Source organism: Prinia subflava, chromosome 15 (assembly GCF_021018805.1).
Source record: "Prinia subflava isolate CZ2003 ecotype Zambia chromosome 15, Cam_Psub_1.2, whole genome shotgun sequence".
NCBI classification, from domain to species: domain Eukaryota; kingdom Metazoa; phylum Chordata; class Aves; order Passeriformes; family Cisticolidae; genus Prinia; species Prinia subflava.
This window is the reverse complement of record NC_086261.1, coordinates 3,433,051-3,447,658: the sequence shown is the minus strand read 5'-3', so window position 1 is coordinate 3,447,658 and position 14,608 is coordinate 3,433,051. Positions and strand designations below refer to the sequence as shown.

At 39.5% G+C, this 14,608-nt stretch overlaps 1 protein-coding gene across 5 annotated transcripts in view; it reads left to right on the top strand.

Annotated features, from left to right (window-relative positions):
• Nucleotides 1-14,608, top strand: part of LRRC28 (leucine rich repeat containing 28) — a 50,579-nt gene that overhangs the window by 15,380 nt on the left and 20,591 nt on the right. Inside the window, exon 4 of one of the 5 annotated variants that reach the window (XM_063412351.1) lies at nt 11,620-11,668. The exons of the other annotated variants lie outside the window; for them this stretch is intronic. The gene's annotated coding sequence lies outside the window, so the exon portion shown is untranslated. The remainder of the gene's footprint in view (nt 1-11,619; nt 11,669-14,608) is intronic. 5 annotated transcript variants of the gene reach the window in all.

Sequence of the window (14,608 nt, the reverse complement as noted above, 5' to 3'; positions counted from 1 at the left end):
AAAGGCGTCCAAACTGATGCAGACCCTGTTCTTTTCTCCAAGTTGGCATAACCTTAGTCCACTCTGCTTTCCTAATTTAGTAACATGGATAAAAATATGCACGACGGGACAGGTTTGGTACGCCAGGCACCCATCCAGGAGCGTGGTGTTTTTAAGTAAATGGACTTGTGGGGATTTGAGGAAAACACAGATTAAGTTACATGGGCTTTGCACTCTGGAAGTATGTGACTATTTAAAGGAGCAGGGCCTCCTAAATAAAAATGTGTTAATTATTATAATAATATGTTGTTTTCTGTGAAGGAGTTGATGCCTAATTATTAAAAACAAGGTTTTCTTTGCACAGATCTGTAAAATATATGCTCTGTTTAATAATTCAGTTTCTGAATAAAATATACAGCTTCAGTTTGCTGTTTAAAACCAAGGGTCAGCATACTGAGCTTTACATTACCTCTTAGGTTCAACAATAAATAATTATTACTTTTTTCCTAAATTGATGGAATATGCTGTATTAATCCAGAAGCACAATAAAAATACATGATAGTATCTCTAAGTCATTCCTTAGATTTCTATGAGGGAAAGATTTTAAATGTTTTGATTTTGTATAAACTCCAATACAGCCCTATCCAGGCAGCCTGTAAGGGCTGATTTTTTTTTTTTTTAAGAAAAAATTCCCCAATGAAATTACAGCAGGGAGGAGTCAGGAACAAAAGGGCAACGTGGATGGGAAATGATTGGGGTTGGACTTTGAGACTGCCTAGAGGTGAGCAAAGCCCAGGGCAGTGTATTCTGCAGCTGGTATTTCTGATGGATTAACTTCCATGCACGTCCAACAGTGGTACCTATTTAACTAAAGGATGTTGGTTGCTTGAGATTTTATAAGAGTCTGCCTTGCTCAACATTTGGTTTGGGTTAAAATCTCAGGAGGACTACTAGTACTTCTGAGTGCTTGAAATTTATGGGGAGGGAAGTGAATAAAAGAATTCCACTAAATTCCTGGAAATTTTTGTGAACTGAAGTTTTTCCTGTACACCCTCACCTGTATAGAATGTCAGAATGAGTCATCTGTGCATAGAGCTGCTCACTGTTCCCTCTTTGTCTGCTTGCCCCTTCTTAGAGTTATTTTCTTTTCCACTTCCCCCCTGTTGAGGGGCTTTTAAAAGCCACTTTGTTATTATCATACAACATTTTTCAGTGTACCACGGAAGGTTCATAATGTCACTGGATGCTGGTAACAAAAATAGAATAAACATAGCCAGAAAAAATTCCAGACCTATATTTTATGGTTAAAAATGTTGTTCCAATATAGGCTTTTGTTCCAACACTTCTTCCAGATGGGCTTCTATTGGGTGCACTGGAACTGAAGTATTTCCCGTAACTGTAGCAGAAATGACGTTAAGAAACAAAAAATCCAACAAAAGTATCTCTTTCAACAATGGCCTGTGGTATTCCTGGTATTCCTCATTCTGGTGATGCACAGCAGGTCCTCAGAAATGCGTGTGCTGAGTGTGTGTGTGTGTTGTAATTCAGTAATCTGAAAACTAATGGGAACCAGTTGGAGGAAGCCATCAGCATCTCTCATTGTAACATTTAAATTACAGATTCAAATATTGCTTTGTGTACCAGGCTTATTGGAGTAGAAAATTCCATCTTAAAATTTGCTATTCTAATTTAGAGCAATCACTGGGAAAAGTGTGTAGAAATTAGGCTCCCTTAATGAGCATGGGCTTAGTTAAAAAAAAGAAATCGTGATATGGTTCAGTGCATTATATTTTCAAGTACCTGCAATTTTATAAAACCGATTTTAACTTCAGTGGTCATTCCATATGAGAAAAAAAAGATCAGGCACAAACTGAACCTGGCATCGAGGCTTCATGTCAATAACTGGAAGCCTAAAATCCTGTTGTAGCACAAGAAATGACCAAGTGTTTTGAGTTTTCTAATATTAGTTTTATAATATTTAAAGGTCACTCAAAATTGTAACATAACTTTATTAATTTTGATTATTTTTCTTATTTCTTGCACATTTTAGCAAGATTATAATGATTTTAGCTCAATCACACTTTTTTTGGCCTCTAGCTTTGGTGATGCTTTAACTTGAAAAAAAATCTATGCCTGATTGAGTTTTGACTGTATTTAAACATGAGCAGTATGCTGATGTAATTACTGAGCTCATGAATAGACCCAGGAGTGTCTGGGAGCTGGGTGCTGTACATCAGCCTCTCAGACATCCTGGTTGTGGTGGAATTCCTTTGTGTGATCTGGGCAGAGACTGACCTGTGAGTGTTCCCTTCTTCCTGACTGTCACATTGCAGTGGCATGGTGGCATCACCTGCCTGGACAGACACATCTCAGACTGACACCACCCGAGTTCTGGTCACTAATTACTTTATTACCAGATTGTTGAACAAACCTGATTTAGAGGGTAACACTGTGTCCGTGTGAGGCTGCCCGTGACTTGCTGTTGCCCGATTTTTTAATTTTCATTTCTGATTTTATTCTCAATTCCAAATCCCATATCCCTGTGTTTTTTCATTTTGAATCTGGATTCTGAGAATGGGCCAAAGCTGCCGTTTGTTCCCTCTGTTCCATGTGAGATCCTAGTGAAAGGCTTCCATGCACCAAATTCACAGAATTTCCCCCTCCAGCCCCTCCCCGTTCCTCCCCTCCTTTGAAGAGGAGCTCCTAAGAAACTGGTGAGGTGTAGGTGAAACCAGGATGGAGCAGGAAGAGCCAAACTAATTATTGCCGGTGATGCTCCCAAGCCTGCTGAGCTTCTGGCTTAGCAGTGCTCCTGAAAATCACACTCCTTGCAGGGACACGTCTGTTGCTGAGCTCTGGGCCATGGGCTTTCCCCGTAGCTGTTCCCCTTGAGGGCTCTCAGATAGGAGATAAAGGAGTTGGAGCTGCTTCTAATGGTGGGTACTTGGATGATGCTTGCATTCCTGAGAGGATGGGAGCAGATTTAACTGGATTCTCTATTGTTCAGAGATTTGGTGCTGCCTCTCAAATCCTGGCTCGTTCTTCAACTCGGCAGTCCTTGATTTCTCAAGTGACTGTAAGCCTCGTTTCTCCAGGGGTTTTCCTCTTGTTTGTGGGGGTAGGCAGGAATTTTGAACATGTTGAGAGTGCTTTAAGTAATCCTGACAACCATTCATCTGAAGCTTAAAGCTCTGTGAAGATGTTGGAGGTCTGAATGTGACTGTAGAAACATGGTAGTTATGTTACATGTTCTTATGCCTTTTTATTAAATAAGAAGTCTTAAGAACAACTCATTTCAACACTCTTCATTAAACATAAAATTGCATAACATTTGTCTAGTAAACTCAATTTGAGATTTCTCAGTGAATTGTTAAAATACAGATTTTTTTTTAAAGGAAAAGACTTGCTTGTCCAAGTAACTTCCAGACTTTGTTTTTAAAAGTTAGTTATGTGGTATATGCAAAGCAATAAATTGAAAGAAATTCAAGATTAAATATTGATTTTAATACTAGAGTGAGAAACGGTTCTTGAGATGACAATAAAATGAGTAATAGGGTGATGAGGAAATGCTGCTAGACAGACACATAGTTGATACAGTAAAATACCAAGTTGTCATTCAAACATCTGACAGAAGAAATGACAACCTGAAGTTTTTAGGGTATATGGGAGCAGAGCCCTGATGGAATTCCTCTCCCCACTCCTGCCATGGATGGAGCTGCCCCTTAGGAACCCAGGGCTTTGGAAAGAAAATCTCCTGACCTCTGAACGTCCCCCCAATGTCATGCAGAGCTGGGGGCCACGAAACTAAAGTGGGAAGTTTATACAGCAATATATAACTTTAGAGAACATAAAATTGTCATTGCTGCTTTGATCAGTGATAGAATATACTTTGATAAAACTCAGATAAAGGGCTTCAGGCTGTAGCATCAAAACAATGCGTTCTATTCCTTTTAGTTTGAAAAATGTATTTCTACAGTCTGTTTTTAAGAAGTGGAATGTGCTCATGAGAACTAATTAGACCTGGCACACAGACCTAAATAATGAAGGTCAAACAGAATTATTTGTTTTTTACATTTTGATTGTTTGAAAACTTGGGTTTGAAATTTATGGGGAGGACTCGTTGTGACACAGTTATATACCACAGGAAAAAAATCAGTCTGGAAGTGGTTACAGTTGTGTTTGAATTCAGTCATTATTCCATTTGTGGTGTTTCTTTTCTGTGAATTTATTGTCTGCATAGCAAATGAGAGGACGAAGTAGAGGGTCTTTGGTTGCTTTTGGTCAATCTTACTCTTGTGGAGTTGAATCTAAGATGTAGAAAAACACACTGCCAGAAATTTCACTTTGCAAGGATGTAATTCTGTGTATTCTTGCTCGGAGTGTTTGAAGGTGTTAGTTACATAAATGTATCTAGATATGCATAAAGCCCATAAAAACTAACATTTCTAGTTGTTTTAATTTTATGGGTTATCAGAGTAGGCTCTAAAGCTTAATAGATTATTACTCTGTTCATAGCTCCAGCAAATCCCCTCCCACCCCCAAAATTCTTGGTGGCATCTCTGATAATCTTGCTAAATGAGAAAATGTGATGGCTCATTGCTTGTCTGGCTGCATTGCTGTACAACTGTCATCAGGACTGGAGAAAATTCATGTAATCACTGTGGTGTTTATTATGATAAAGTGTGTTAAAGATACTGTGGGGGGTTTGGTTTCCTTTTGTGCTTTAGAAAAAGCCCAACCTAACCCAAAAAGAAATCTTCAGGATCTTTTACCTTTATTCTTACATAAGAAAAAAAATCTACATCAAAAGAAAATTCACTTCAGTTATTGTAACTGTTTTTAAGGTGTCATTCCCCTCCTTTTGAAACCTCTTCCCTCAACACGCTGAATCCTCTGGGAGCACAGCAAAGCCTTGTCTCTGGAATTTGATCCCCGGGTTTTTCCGTGTGGGGCTGGCAGCACTCAGGCTCTGAGCTGCACCCGGGGCAGTCACGGCGGATTCCCCCGCTTGTGCAATTCGAGTCTCAGCCTGTTCCCATCGGGGGAGCAGCAGGAGGGGACTTCGAGTAAATCTTCTCCCTCTGACTGTTCTTACAGAAACCACTTCTTACTGAGGGCATACTCTGAGAAATGAACCTCAGCTCAAGTAATCGTAGAGTGCCTAATCTCAGACCTACTTCCTAAGGGAAGGAATTGCAGAAAAAGTTGGTTTGTAACTCATCACTGAATTCTTTCGCTGAGGATCTGATTGTAAAGATAAGCCTTTACTGATTGCCTGGCTCAAACACATGTGAGATGTATGAACCTCTGGCTTCTGCAACTTCAAAACAGATGCTCTTTAAAATGCTTGTAAAAGTCTTTGGGTTAGAGCTGTTACCCAAAAGTAAAACTGAACTTCAAGGGAGTTTTAAGGGCATCTCTCATAAATGTCTGCCAATAGCTGTTCACACGGGTGAGGACAGATGTGGATTGATAAGGCTGAGACCAAACCTCAGAGCTGGGGATGTATTTTGAGAAAGATGTTTCCCATATAGATGGTGTTGGGCTTTGTGTAGTGAGAGAGCTTCTTTAATATCAACAGTATGTTCAGTGGTGTTCAGTCAGCCTTTCAGAGAACCTCAGCTTTGAACAGATACTAAACTGCAGGTGTTTTTTCTCTGAATTTTTTTCATCAGTTTGTAAATGTGTGAAAAAAGAAATGGTGGTAACTGCTTTGCAATTTCCAGGTTTACCTCAGAAAGGCCTTAACTGATTTCAGTGTGCTGGACTGCCAGGGAGCTGTAACTTTGTTTTGCTGTAGTGACTTATTTTGGGATGGTCCTAAGACAAGTTCAAGTAATCCACACAAGCAAAACCAGCCTTTCAGGGGGATTATGTCCATGCTTGCTGCCCTTACTGGCATTGTTTTAAAATAAATTTATCTGTTAATTCTAACTAAACTAATTTGCTAGTAATTTTTCATGGAAAACCTCTTACTAATTTGAAATCTGTGGAATTTCTTTTTTTTTTTTTTTTTGGTTGCATTAAATTAACATTTGTGACAGGAAAAAATAGCACATAGTTTCTAGGGTTGATGTTAAAAGTTAACTTGCTTTCCCCTTAAACTCTAAAGGCTTTATTAATAAAGTTATCTGTGAATGCACTTTTGTCTCTGGTTTCCTTGGGTTTTTTCCTTTCTTTCCCTAAGCTCTCCCTAATGTATGTACAGTGATTAGCAGTATTAACAGGTAGTTGATTTTACTTATGCATTAAGCAAATGCAATTTACTAGTAGGGATTGAGTGCTCAGGGAAGCTTGGAGAACAAAGTCATTCAGTCTTTGTAAGGGAACAAACACAAACTGTTAATGCTGTGCAATAGAAGAATTTTATAATATATTGATTTCCATTTTGACTTTATTGACCAAGTATAATTCAGTTTTCTGCATGCCACTGTGAGAGAGTTAAATTACTGCTTGTTATTGACATCCTTGTTTTTACTCTGCTGCTCTATTAAATGAATTGAGGCAAAATAAAATGCATCATTTACTGACACTAAATCTAAATGGAAAAAGCCTGAAAAGAGAATGTGGAGAACTCGAGGTATGATGTGAGATTAACCTTCCCGTGGTTCATGTCACACACACAGAGTTTGATACCTGTATTTCAGTTAACTTAATGTTATTGCAGTGGTATTTAAAATAAAGACCTGTGTTTACCCTAGTATTGTCCAAATCTGCATTAAATTGTCATTCTAGATGGAAGACTTTGATGCCAAGCAAGTGCAAGTGTACTCTAGTTGGTAATTATTTAGCATTTGAGAGCTTTATGAACTAAGACTATTTATTTGTGTAGGTAAAGGAATGCAATTCAGAATTATTTGAGGGGGAATTTGGAGTGTAATTGCAAGCCTTACTTGTCTGCTTTGTGCTGATTTGAAACATTAAACAGCAGAAACTATCACTGATTAAGACAAGGTCTGCAGTTGCTCTTAGCATTTATAAAATCAGGACAATCCTAGTGTTGCCTGAAGTCAGATGTCATCTTGTTTTTTACTGATAATCTTAGTTTAAAACTAAGATTAAAACTGTTAGTAGTTTGTCCATACCGTGGTTTCAAGTAGTAACTATGTCATTATAGCAGCTCCTGCCTCCCCTTCTCAGCTGGTGAATTCTCCAGGCTGCTGAGTTCAGCAGGGACAGCTGGGACAGTGAGGAGGAGCAAGAGAATCTCCCGGTGCTGCTGCTAGAAAAGGACATCTGCATTTATAGTTTTCATGTCTGTTACAGTGGGAATATTTCCTGCAAGGTTTAGCCAGTCCCTCCCCAGTAATTACTGTTGCAATTTGTAGTAACAGCCAGTGGCCTGGAAGAACTCTCACTTTCATAGAACTTGAGTTAAGCCAGTCTCATCCAGTAGCATGCAGTTAAAAAACAAATATGGTGACTCCACTGCTGTACTCATGGCTCCAAGCTAAAGATCTCCCTTTGATTCTTTTCCTTATCCCACACAAATTCGTAGTTGCATCTTTTTGTTGTGAAGGCCACATTTGACCCTCAGGGAAGGGCGTTCTGTGGTGTCTCCCAATAGGACAATGAGTGAGCCATAACTTGCCTTGATACAACAGTACTTTCCACTGAAACCTATTGCTTTTGTTGTGCATTTAGTGGAGAGGAAGAAAAAATGCCTAACTAACCTCAAGAAGAAGAAAGATATGTCTGTTGTGAGTTGGTTGGAAACAGTTGATAGCAACAGTCACAACAGATCAGTCTTTGTGTGGATTATTTAGACACCAGTGCTGTGATGGGTTGGAAGCCACTAATCTGTGTTTGTCAGAGAGACCACTCTGTTGTGTTGATCTCAAGTGGTTCCTTGGAAGAAGAAAGGAAAAAGCTGGCCTAGAATTTACAACCAGGAGTAGCCCTGTCTCTGTGGCTTCCTGAGCAGTCCTTAATCTCTCCTTAGGATGCTCCTTTTGTTGGCCTTGGTTTCAGTACTGGTTTGTTGTATTTAAGGAGCCATCTTCAGCTGTCTGACATTGTGAGTTCAAATCGTCAGCTCTGTATTTTATGCACAAAGTTCTTCTAGAAGGCTTTTCCCCCTCCTTTCCATGTGTTCATATTAGTGCACAGTGAATGGTGGGCAATGTGCAGCAGTAAAGATAGTCAGACATAAACAAAACAGGAGGGATATAACAGGTCTCATGCTTTATTCATGTCACTTTTGTTTATGTTTTACCACCCAGAAAAAGGAAAACAGCTGCTCCTCAACAGAAAGACAACAACAGAAAAACTCCTTAAATAAGAGACTTCTTTTGTAGAGTGCTAGCAGAATTTTTCATGCAATATATTTGATAAAGTACCATTCTGACTCTTTGTACTTTGTTTTGGCTGCTCTATTCAAGATTCGAGATATCAGTTAATAAAACCATAGAATAATAATATTAATATATTAATTTCACACCTCTAACTTGTTTGTGTAGCAACAGTACCTTGCTGTGGGGCAGTGAAATAGGCAGAGCACACTAGAGCAAAATGAAAGGATAGGTTGTCTTCTGAAAAAACAAGCCAACCAAATAAACAAAAAACCCCAAACCAAGAAAACAGCAAACCTGATCGTTTCATGGCCTTGAGTTACCTTTTGCATAAACAATTTTTTCCTCTCCCTGTTCCTCTTGCTCTTCCTCCCACCTTTTCCACTTTTCTCGTGTATGATAATTTCTGGTATTTTTATCATCTGGTTTATTCTAACTGTTCTCATTGAAACCATGAAATTGTGGACAAAACTGTAATTCCAGACTTGCACGGAGAGGAAATACAGGTTAATAACCACTGTGGATCTGTGCTCTGTGTGTGTGCTCAGGGAGCACAGGGTGCTGGGCCTATGGCATTCAGACAGCTGCCAGTTGTGTAAACTGAAGTTTAATTGTGGTGTAAGATGGGGAGCCACTGACCTTTAGAAGAATTTGACTTAATGAGACCCTCATACCTGATAGCTATTTTCAGCCATTTTTAGCTGACCTAAAATTACTGTTTAGCAAGGTTGGACTTTATGGAGCCACTTTTCTCACCTTTGCTTGTGAATGATGGCACAAAATAAATAAGGATTGGTACTAAGATTGCATGTGACATTTAGCAAGGTTGAGGGGAAAAGGATTCTATTTTGGTATGTTCAGTAGCAGTATGTATTTTTCACTTGGTTTTGGGCTTTGTCTGTTTCTTAAGTGTTTTGGAGAAGAGTCAATGTAGTTTATGGTTGAAGTAGGTGAAACCAAGAATTGGGAACAGCTTTGAGGGCTGTTACATGACTGTTCATTCACAAAGACTATCCTGCCCCAGAAAAATCTTTTTCCCTGTTCTTTGCAGCCAGAATATTTGTATGAAATGCAGCCTTAAGTATTGCTTTGAAATTAATAAATTGAAGTTTGATCAGCTGGGTTGGAGGCTTTCTTCTTCCATAGAATTTTTATGGGTTTGAACTCATTGAGCACCTTATTAAAATGTGAGATATTCATGAAATAGTTGTTGCAGTATCACAAAATCTCTTCTAGTACCTCCTTTTTTTTTTCTTCCTTTAAAAAACTAAGCAAATGTTAGCCTATATGGGAAAAATATAAGGAAAATAATCTTCAGGTCTGTTAGACTTGAGAAACAGAACACTTTTCAAACTGTCTCATCAACAATACAGAAAAAGAGCTGCATGCAGCAGTGTCAAAATGTAAATGGGATTCAATTTGCCTGCCCCTTTCATTGTCCTTAAGTCCAATGATACCAATTTCGCTTATGTTTAAACTTCCTTGTTTGAAGATGGCACAGGTCTACCTTAAGTGTCAATTTGTGCTTGAAAATTTAATTTTTATAGGCTATGAAATGTGAGCTGCATGGTAGGACAGTAAATGTAATGTAATATGTAATAGGCTATTTAATTTGTTTTAACCATCTTAAAGTCTATTTAAGTCCTCCTGAGACATCCCAGAGCAGATCTAAAGGAGATCTTCTCCATCAAGCTCTCAGCAATTTAAACTTACACTTCCTGTCTGGTACAGTTTTCAACTGATAATAATATCTACTTCAAATTCATGGCATATAGAGACTTGGATTTTTTTTTCTAGTGGGACAGGTAGTAAGTTCTGTTAAATATGGAAGACTTCAAACACTTTTGCTCACTGGTGTGTGGTTTTACAGGTCTAATAAGGAAATGCATCTTGTGCTCAGGTTCATTGAAGTTGATTATTTCAAGTGAGGTAGAGTAGCCCCTCTCAGCACCTTCTGCTCCTTTTCCAGAGGAACCACCATTTATTTAGAGCCTGGGATAGGGAGGGAAGGCTGGGCTCAGAGTTCTGTGGGAGCTCACAGTCACAGCCACATTCACAGGCCTCAATTTTGTAACGGTTGATAAGAAATTGTCCCTCTGGTACCACAAGCTGCAGAACATCACTCCATGGTGAACAGCAGAAATTTGTTAGTGCTGAGCTGCAGCCTCGGAGCAGAGAGGATCCATCACCTCCTGTTAGAGCTCTTGGGTAGCAGAGTGTTAAAACTTTATATGAGAACAGCAAGACCATCATTACTGCCTGCAATGCAAAGGAATGTTAACAAATTTCCCTTCTCCTAACAAAATGCTGGCTGTACACAGAAATTGCCCTTTGGGAGGGAACGAGTATAGCCAGTCCCTCTCCTTCTTCACTCTTTCAAGCAGAGCCCTGACTTGCAGCACCTTCTTATCAAGATTTTCTGTTCTTTTTAATGACAATTTTCTGTTCTCCTTCATTCCATTTATATCCCTTAAGTCTAGAAGTTCTTGCTTTTCCTCCTGTATGACAATTTGGTTCTCTACCACATTACTACTACTACTACTTTAAATACTTGGGTTGACAGCAACCCTAAACCTAATATTATTTTTTATCCAGGTGCAAAATAGGAAGTCTAAACAAAGTAGACCCCTGAGGAGCACCACCACTAGTAATGTTTTCTCTATCCCACTAATTTACCATGAGCTGTGATCCTCATGTGTTACCATTAACCAAGAAATTTCATCAAAGAAAGATGAACCAGTATGACATTTGAGAGGATCTGGGCCACATTTCCATTCTGCTTCCTATTTATGTTCCAGTCACTGGTTACTCTTGGGTGCTCTTTCCCCTTGGAACAGTTGTTATGAGATGCTGAGAAGCACTGAGCTCATATTGACAGGGCTTTTTTGAACACAGGTTCTACATTTCTTCTCCAACCCTAGGCTGCTATCCCAGAAAATGTCCTATTCATTGAGAATCCTCGTGCCCAAATCTGCAATTTTGATATATAACCCATTTTTTTTTTCAGTATTCTGGGGTGGAATTTTTTTAAACAGCCTCATTTCATTTTAGTAATGGATGTGGTAATTTGCAGTGCTTTGTCCTTGTTCCCATGAGATATTCTGTCTCTGTCCTCATACACAACATTATTCTTACAGGAAAAAATGATGCAAAAAGCTAATTTAATATTTGGTTTGTCCTCCTAATTTCTACTCCTTGTTGACAATAGTTCTTCATTTCTTGCTCTTAATTTCTTGTTGAGAAACCATTTGTTTGTCTGTGAGTTCCCATTTTCCTGGCCTCCTGGCAGTTTGCATTTAACCTCTGCCAGCTCTCTTTGCTGATCAGTCCCTTTTTCCATTCCTTGTAGGTTCTCTACTTTCCCTTAATATCCCGCTTTGAGGTGCATTCTCATGCAGGTAGGTCTGTAGCCCTTTCCTGTCCTTAACTTTACTGGGATATAAGGACTCAGATTTAAAGTAAACCCTTCCCTCCCATACACTCAAATCCAACTGTGTATGTGTTTCATATATCTCTGGATGAGATTTTGGTTTATGGCCCATCAGGGAAAGGTGGGATTACTCTTGAAATGTAAAGAAAAACTGTTGGTTATTTTTGGGTCATGCAGCTGGTGAGGCCTGTACCCCCAGAAAGATTAAGGAAGTTTGAATTGCCTTTGGCAATTACTCTATGTTGTATAGGCTGCTTATTTCCAGATGGGGTTTTTTTGTTTTGTTTCCTTCACATAAAACCATGGGAATTAATTTTAAAAGCTGGCATTTAAACCATCTGAATAAGAAATAGATTTTTTTCTTAATGCTAGTTGTGTATATACAAACACAAACACAGTCCATTTTGTTAGAAGGTCAATAATTTTGGACATCCCCTGAAATCCTTTCCAGGTTTCACTATTTTTTAAGAAAAATATTTAAGGCATGCTGCTGTTCCTTTTTTCATTGTGTTGGAGGACAGATGTATTTGCACCTTTTTGTTGAAAACCCCAGCACACAAGAGGACAGTTCGCTTTTCCATTATTCCAAGTGGTTGAGAGAGCTCTTACAACAGATGCAAAGGCTGCTTTTTGGAGCTGTGTTCCCTTCTGAATCTGCATATTATCAGGGGAGGAAAGGATAAAATGAATCCCCCAAGGCTGGCAGCTTTGGAGCACAGCCTGTGCGGGTCTGTGCGGGTCTGCGGCCCCTGGGAGGCTGCAGGAGGGCGCTGCGTGCGGAGCCTGCGCTGAGTTTCCGCGGGGTCAGGGAGTGTTGGAGTGCCAGTCTGGCAGCCCCAATGTGTGCACTGCGAGCATTGGGACCATCTGGGGCCGCCCAGCTCCGTGTGCCGGCAGCAATCCCTGCAGATGGACACGCATGAAACGCCCCAGCCCACGAACCAGCACGGGAACGTCACGTCTGGGCTCTCTCTGTCTCCACAAATCTGCGTCCTTTGAGCTGGGGGGTAGCAGAGCTACCAAGGAATTTCGGGTTTTTTCTGGTTTCTGGTAGCAGAATGGGGCTCAGTGCTCTGCTGCGTTGATTTTGATAGTGTTAGTCCTAGAGCTAATATAAATTTTAAATTACACTTTTATGTATTTCATTTAAATGTAATTGGAACTCCTCAGTGTGGTCTAATGGTGATGTATAATGCTTGTCTCTTTCTTACCCTTGGGGGTGCTGGGGGAATCTCTGAAAGTCCCTTTGTCAGCTCTTTTTGTGTGGGAATAGCCATTTTCTTTTCTGGATCTGCTGTAAATCTCCAAAGTTCATCTCTGGTATATCCTAGTGCTTGATGAGTTGACAGCAAGAGATTTGCAAGTCTTTCACTGTGTTAGCCAGAGCTTCCTGCAGTATTTATGCTGTGAGACTTTAAAAGCAAGGATAATAGTATTTAGTAACTAAAAGCTTGAAAAACTTATTAATGGACTGTTTATATTTGTGTTATTCCTCTTAATTGTTTCCCTTCACTTTAATGAGATGAAAACCAATTTAGTGTCATTAGTAAGTGTCTGAGCATGTTCTTCAAACGGAGCTTTGAGCTCTATGGTGGGGAGTCTGGGGGTTATATCTTTAATATCAGGGTTATATCCTTAATATGATGGCACTTTGTTGTTTGGCTCAGTGTTCAACTTCCTTGTGGGTCGGTGGGTGTTTGTGCAACATGTGGCACTAGATGTTGAAAGTGGATGTTTACATCTGGTATGCATTGGGAGATTAAGGTAGAGAGGATGAAGTTTTGGGTATGTGTTTTTTGGATGAAGGATAAAGTGAGAATACTTTTATTTCCTCTTAGATTTGAAACATATCATTCTAGCAATGCCTTTGAAACTCTGCCAGCTTTGCCAACCATAACATTTATGGGATTTTGGACCTAAACTGAACTAGAGGACTGTTTTTAGTGGCAGAGAAAAAGGTTAGTGCATGAAAATAGCCGGGCCTATTATTGACTGCATGTGGTCAGTGGTTTGGCTGAATGTAGGTGGCTCTTTTCCTGTCACTGTTTTCAAGCATATGGCTTTGTGATGAATATAAAACTCTTTCGAAATGAGATCTGCTGCAGTTCTTTTTGCACAGTAGTCTTGTGCTGTTTAGTAGTGATTATTTTGCTTTTGTCATTTATTTTCAATCCTGTAGTAAAAAAAAAATCCTTTTCAAGTAAAGCTTATTCCTGTTGACATCAAAGCTAAGGGGTTTGAAGAATGTGATCATCTGTGTGTAGCAGCTGCTTCTGTCAGTAATATTTCTAAAAGGATGCATAAACTGTGTTGTTGAGTCTTTATTGTAGCTGATGCTGGGATTGTTTGCAGTGGGCAGAAACTCCCTCTAAATGTGCACATGCATTTTGTTTAATGATTACTTGTGTGAAAATCTCTAATACTGAATTACAACTTCCCTTTCTTTGCTTTTCATGTTTCCAGTCTTATAAGTAACATTTATTGCAGTTTCTCCCAAGGTGAACTTCTTTTTCCCATTGTGTGGAAGACAGCTTGGGTTAACCCAGTGTTTTGTTTCCTGCTTTGTGTGTAGTACACGAGGTGCAACCTCAGAGCTCAGGGAACAGTGAATTTTCTAGCTCCTGCTGCACAGAGCTTAAGGGCACAACAGGTTCTGTTTAACTTAAACAGTGTTACCCTATTTATATCTTTGTTAAAAATCTGGGTGATAGAGCTGTAAATTGTACAGATTGTGGATTGTGTGGATTGTCTGGTGTTTTCAGTGTAGAAAATTCTAGTGAACCTTGTTTTAGCAGCTCTCAGATGCAAGAGCTGGTTTCATTCAGCTGAGAGCAAAGTACATTTGGGTCTGCAAGATGCTGAGAACTGCAGCAAGTTTTGGGGGCACCGAGCACTTCATGAGTTGCTT